Source organism: Mus caroli, chromosome 5 (assembly GCF_900094665.2).
Source record: "Mus caroli chromosome 5, CAROLI_EIJ_v1.1, whole genome shotgun sequence".
In the NCBI taxonomy this organism is placed as follows: Eukaryota; Metazoa; Chordata; class Mammalia; order Rodentia; family Muridae; genus Mus; species Mus caroli.
In genome coordinates this window covers 63,238,127-63,244,931 of record NC_034574.1, presented here as the reverse complement: position 1 = coordinate 63,244,931, position 6,805 = coordinate 63,238,127, and positions in this window count along the sequence as shown.

The window sequence follows — 6,805 nt, the reverse complement described above, 5'->3', positions numbered from 1 at the left end:
AGAAGGAAATTGGAAAACTCATACCAGACATTATGAAACAAGGCTTTTACCATTTTAATGAAATTATATAAACCAGGAAACCTGAGATGTGGTGAACGAGGCAACAGGAAATTTTAAATAGAATTGAAGATTGCAGCATTCTGGGAGGGCAGAAAACACCTAAGGTAGGATGTTATCGTCAGGGTGAGTTGATACAGGAAAATTCTAGAGAAATTCTTAATGATTTACTTTCCATATGTTTCCCAGGGTCATTGCAGTAATCTGCAATAAGGAATCCTATGAATATGAAACCTTTCAAAATTTGAGTTCCACGGATGTATCTTCCACTTCACTATAATGAAGAACATCTCCTGGAGTCATCGTCCTGCACAGTTGATGTTTGTTACAGCAGAGATGTTTCCTGTGAGCATAACATGATCAACACCCTCATGTAGCACAGATGTGTGCTGCGACTGTCAGAACACCTTGACCCTGAGGTTGTAGCAAGAAAATTAGCCAAACACAGGTTATATATAGCCAGACCTTTGGTAATAAGATTAAGGCCACTACCAATCCTCATAAAAGGAAGGGCTGTAGGGTCATCAGATTTTTGCTTATTTTTCCAGCACTACTTCCTCAGGCCAGAGTATTTCTGGTATTCTTTGAGGTTCTGGAGTATTCAAAAATTGGAAATCCATCTTGTGATTCAGTGATCAGTGAGGGTGAGTGGACACCCATGATTTCATGTCACCATGTTCTTGTAGGTTATTCCAAGTTCATTGGTTCATGAAGTACCTGAAAAGAATAATTTCTATAGTCTGTGGGTGCTCTATGCCGTGTGAATAGATATTTGTTCACATCATTGAGGAAATGTCATGCAGCTATATGCAAATGGACAGGAGCACATTGTGTTTCCATGACATGACTTCTATTAATAGCAATATTGAGGAAGATAAGGATAGAAGTGGAGCTAGCATTTCATATAAAAATCTAACTGTGATTTTTTTGATAGTGTTATTCTCTTAACTATTGAAAGTATCTTTTGATACTGCCTATACAGTCTCTTACAGAATTTTTCCATTTTACTTTATTCATACCATAATATAATTATATCGTTTCTTTCTTCACTTTTCTCACAAATTTAACATTATTGCTTTCTATAGTTACATGTATTTAACTCTTAATTATTTGTTAATATGTATTAGATAATGTGTTTCTGTTAGGCATAAAGTAACCTTGTCCTAGTTTGTTGTTCGTTCTTCCTTCCTTCCTTTCTTTCTTTCTTTCTTTCTTTCTTTCTTTCTTTCTTTCTTTCTTTCTTTCTTTCTTTCTAGTTATAAATTAACCTTGATTTTATTTCATAGAAGAGCACTTGTTTGCTTTTTCATTTGCTAGTGCTGAGTCCCAAAACAGAGGCCTTGCACAGGCAGGGCATTAGCTGTTCTAATGACACTTATTTCTTCTCCCTGTAGTTTCTTGTTTACAACTTTGCCTCTGTATTCTTCCCTTCCACAAGACAAGATGGTAGTCTGAACGAAAATGGCTCCCACGGGGTCAGATATTTCCCTGTCTATTACCCGGCTGATGAGCTCTTGAGAAGGATTAGAAGCTGTGTCCAGGCTGGAAGTGGTGTGTTGTAGTACTCCAGAAACATGGTTTTCTGAGTCCTGACATAATAAGGACACGTTCTAACTCTTTGAACTTGTAATTAAGCCTTTCTTGAAATGGTTTCGTTTATAAAAGTGGCCTTGGTCACAATAAAGACAGAGTCAACCACTGGGGTCAGGAGGGTTGAGAGAGCTGATGACCCAAGCAACTTTATCAGCATTACAGGTCCTCTTAGACCATACGAATCTGGAAACACATAGCCAATCAGTGAAGTTTATAGGCAGAAGAATCACAAGGAACTCAGAGCGCCTCCCGAAACAATATTAATATTTCAGTATCTGGAAAGTTTGAACATGCTTTACATGGGAACTGTTACGCTCCAGACCTTGCTTTTCCCACCTCCACCTTCCCACTCCTGGTTCCAGTCCTTTGCTGGCCTTTCCAGCCACAACTGGCAGGGAACAAAAGCTGAGTGCACCTTGTTCCCTCACAGGACATGGACGGGGTGTGTGAGGGGTCTTTCATTCTACCTAGCCCCTGACAATATATTAGGAAAGCATGCTTCATTTATCATAATAATGCTCCCATGCTTATTTCATTACAGACCGCATCAACTCATTTTATCATAATTATTATCATAACTATTTATGTTAGAATCATTGTTCTGATTACTGTTGCTATGGAACATTTTTAATATGTAGAAAAGTACATTTTCATTTACAATGTTGGTTGAATTTTAAGTTTGTCTTACATCTGTAATCTACCAGATAAAATGTGGAGAAAAATTGAGATGTCAGTGAATGTACAGACTTTTAAAAAATTATATATATATATATATATATATATATATACACATATATATATATATGTGTGTGTGTGTCTGTGTGTCTGTGTGTGTGTATGTATCTTGTACATATATATGATGCTACTAATCAATATATGACATTCTTCTATTCTTTTTCCTTTTTTTCCCTAGTAATTATAAGCAATTATGACGTCCATCAAGTAGATACTGCTTTATGACTGGGCATTTTAAATATTGCTAATGTCACATTTTAAACAACATAACACTGTGATTGTATTTTATTATCTATTTTTAACAGGAATGTTATTTCTGCTCCAGCACCATGACATGAAGAAGCAAAATTTTCCTGTTTCCTTGTTCTCGGTTTTGACATTTCTTTGTAGCTCTTGTCACTCCGGCTGTGCCCTGGGCACATTCTTATTGAGGAGGTCAGCCTGGGAACGAGGGTAATGTCTCACCTTTGTTTGGAAATAGGAAGAGAGAAATGCTTCACTGATAGAATGTTCAGGTTACAAAGTCAGATATAGGTCATTTCAAGTTTTAGTTTAAGTCCATAGGTTCACTAAGAATAAACTAACATACATGAATTTTTCCTGCATTAAGGGCTGCTTCTATTTGTTTCAATGTCTGTATGTATATAATAATTGATATGTAGAAATAAATGGATCCTTCACCCAGGCTGCCTTCATTAATACTTTTAGAAGATTTCATGAAATGAGTATTTACACACAGTCATTTAGTCACTCAATAACTATTTATTAAGAATGAAAAGAAAAACAGGTTCCACTACTGAACATTTATATTACTATGTTTTCAAGAACACATATTAATGGATGTATAGTATTGTTTGTATGAAAGGAGTTTGAGAGTCACCTGGATATATTTCTTGAAAAATGATTTTATTAATTGGACCTGCTTCTGTCTGTCTGTCTGTCTGTCTGTCTGTCTGTCTTCTGTCTGTCTGTCTTTCTGTCTGCCTGTCTCAGTACTTCTCTCTCTTCTTTAATTTACTGATTTATTCACTTTACATCTGAACACAGCCACCCACCCCCCAAACCTACCCTCCTTCCAGTCACACTGTCACAAACCTGTCTTCCTTTTACCCCCTCCTCTTCTCCTCAGAGAAGGCAAAGACTCTCATGGGTACCAACCTGCCCTGGCACATCAAGTCTCAGAAGTAGCAGGGGAAGAGGATCCAACAGCAGGCAACAGAATCAGAGACAGGAACCCTGCTCCAATTGTTATGGGACCCACATGAAGACCAAGCCAGATATCTGCTAAAAATGTGAAGGGGTGTAGACCCAGCCCCTGCTTGCTCTTGAGTTGATACTTCAGTCTTTGTGAGCACCCATAGGTCAAGGTTAGTTGCATATCTGTAGGTCTTGTGGTATCCTTAACTTCCCCAGCTTATTCAACCCTTCCCCACTTCCACAATTCTCCACGAGCTCTGCCTAATGTTTGGCTTTGTGTCTCTGCATAGTTTTTCCATCAGCTGCTAGTTGAAACCCTTCGAAAGATAGTTACAGTAGGCTCCTATCTGCAAGCATAACTGGGTATCATTAATAATGTCAAGGGTTGCCTCTCACATTCAATGTGTCTCACAGTAGGCTGGCATTGATTGGCCACTGCCTCAACTCTGCTCTATCTTTGTCCCTGCAGATCTTGTAGGCAGGGTAAATTTTGAGTTGAAGTTTTGTGAGTTGATCGGTATCCACCCTCCCTCCATTGGAAGTCCCATCTGGCTACAGGAGGTTATTCATTAGTTACATAATTGAATAACAAATACACATTTCATTTATAAATGAAATAGTATTCATATGTATATTTGTGAATCAAACTAACCACTCCATTTTCTCCTTTGGAATTACTCCCATACTCCTACCACCACTTTCTCTTCCCAATTCCATTGCTTTGTCTGAAAACCCAGTAAGTCCACCCAGGAGTACCTGATATGCTCAGATATAGGACTATATATCCTGCAGCATGAGTAGCCTCTCAGGGACTGCATGCCTGGAGAAAATGGATACTCTCTTCCTTCAACCATACACGTTCATGACATATTACCTTTTAAAGGTAGTGTACAAGAGGAAACTAGGGAAGCAAACTGTGGAGTTCCTATTTGAACTTGAACTGCACTTGACTGACAGAAATTACAAATATTTAAAGGCTATTGTTCTTAGTAACCTTCTTCAAGAACTTTCTTGGTGTTTTTTAAAAAATGGAAAAATGGAGCTGGTAAGATGATGCAGTGGGCAAAGGCAAGGAAACTCAATGATCACAGTCAAGCCTGGGCAGACATACATGTTAAAATGAGAGAACGAACTCTTCCACATCATTCTCTGACTTACACTTTCACATATTGGAATGAGTGTATTCAAACACCACACACACACACATACAAACACACACAAACTCAGGAGCCCACTGTTTTTAAACCAGGAGTACATATGCCAATAGTAATAGTCTTTGAAGAAAGCAAGCGTTTTGTGCAATCTATGAGTTTGTCTTTAGATGCTTTGGAAATTAGAGTACTCAGTAATCACTTTCACTTCTGTCACCTCTGAAACCAGGGTACACATGCACACAGTTTATTGCTGAGGGCCTCAGAAAGAATGCTTTTGTCTTGACTTATGAAATAAACCTTTCTCATGTAATTTCAATGCCATCTTCAATGACAATTGTCAATGCACTAGGATGCCCTGGTTCATGCTGTGATAATTAGTATAAGCCTAATTTTAATTACTAATTCTACTTTTTGTGTATTTGGCATTACTTCCTGTGACACTCCATGCTGTGAAGTGTACTCACACTGAGTTAATCTAACATTGACGAAAACAGAAGACTGTATAATTTCACATAAGAGCTGCAAAAGTTCCATGAAAAAATAAAAGCTTCCACTTTTATTTCCCTCTTAAATATTAAGACCTTTTCTAGTACTGACTCAAGAATAACTATTTAACAATCTTTTTTTAATGAAAGATTTTCCTAATCTTTGCCTTTTGTCTGTGCTCTCTTTCCTGTTATTAGTATAAAATATTTGAAAGCATATTATGAGAATCATAAAATTAAGTGGTGTGTCCATAGGAACCAGCATGAAATTTTAAAAATGTATGGAATCATTCAAATTAAGTAACACAGTATTCAGGCTCATGGCACCCAACAGAGACATAATGTTCTTAAATAGTTATTGATATATAACAAGAGGAAAATTCTTACCTCGAGCAAAATTTGGTTTCTGTTTTTGTCACACCAGACAAAATGGTCTGATCAAACACAAATCATCACTAACTGCTGCCCCTGGCTCATAATAAGATTATAAAATAGGTAACAAATGTAAATTCCATTTACAAAATGAAGAATGCCAGAGTAGGATGAACTATACTAAATCTCTCTATATTGCATTCTTGTGATGTGAAGATCAAAGCAAGACTTGACACATACTTGAAATTGTATTTCTATAAACCTTGTTTCTACTTTGATATTCAACTGGTATCTAGATTTTCATCATTTTTAGAAGTCCCCTTTAAATAAAGGACATTTTATTTTAACAATGAAGCTTTTCTATGTAAGAAAAACATTTGGGGGGAGGGGGTGAAATTTAGAATGCTTCCTTAGGGCAACTGTGTTTTTTGCTTACTTGGTTGTGTTGCAAGGAACAATTTCATTTTGCCTCTAATGATATTGTATCATTAACAGACAACAGACTTTTTGTAGTACTAATTCGCTCATTTAGAGTTTTAGTAGCAAATATTTGACTACCATGAAACACTTTCCGATCATTTTAGGGAACTCCAAATAACCACATTCACAAATAGGCTGATGTGAGTGAGGTGCTTACCAAAGGGACAAAATTTAAGGTGTGTAAAGTTTATCATGCAAAATGTTTTTAATATTTTTATTTTTGAAAAGTTATTATTTTATGAAGCTACTACATGAATATATATTCTAAACTTTCCAGCTCATTAGAAAAAAATCTTACTCATGCTTAGTTTAGAGATAGGATCTTACCATGTAGCCAATAAAATTCTTAAATCTCCTATGCTACTGTCTCAGTATGAAACCCAACTCTTTAATTACTTTGTGTTTGCATTCCTTTTGATATAATCTCATCCCACTTTTCTCTTCTCCCTCTAGACACTCCCATGTAGCCTCCTTCTAAGTCCTCCCATGCCCTTGCTCTCAAGTTGATAGTCTGTTCTCTTTGATTATTACAAAGGCATGAAGACTACCTATGAAGTCCATTTTTGTTGTTCCTATGTATATTGTTCCAGTGCTGATCACTTTGGACTAGATAACCAATTTTTGGTTATGGGTAATTCCAGGGAATGGTTAATTCTCCATCAGCAGTACATAGTACTACTGGAGGATCCAGCAATACCTCTCCTGGGCATATATCCAGAATATGTCCCAACC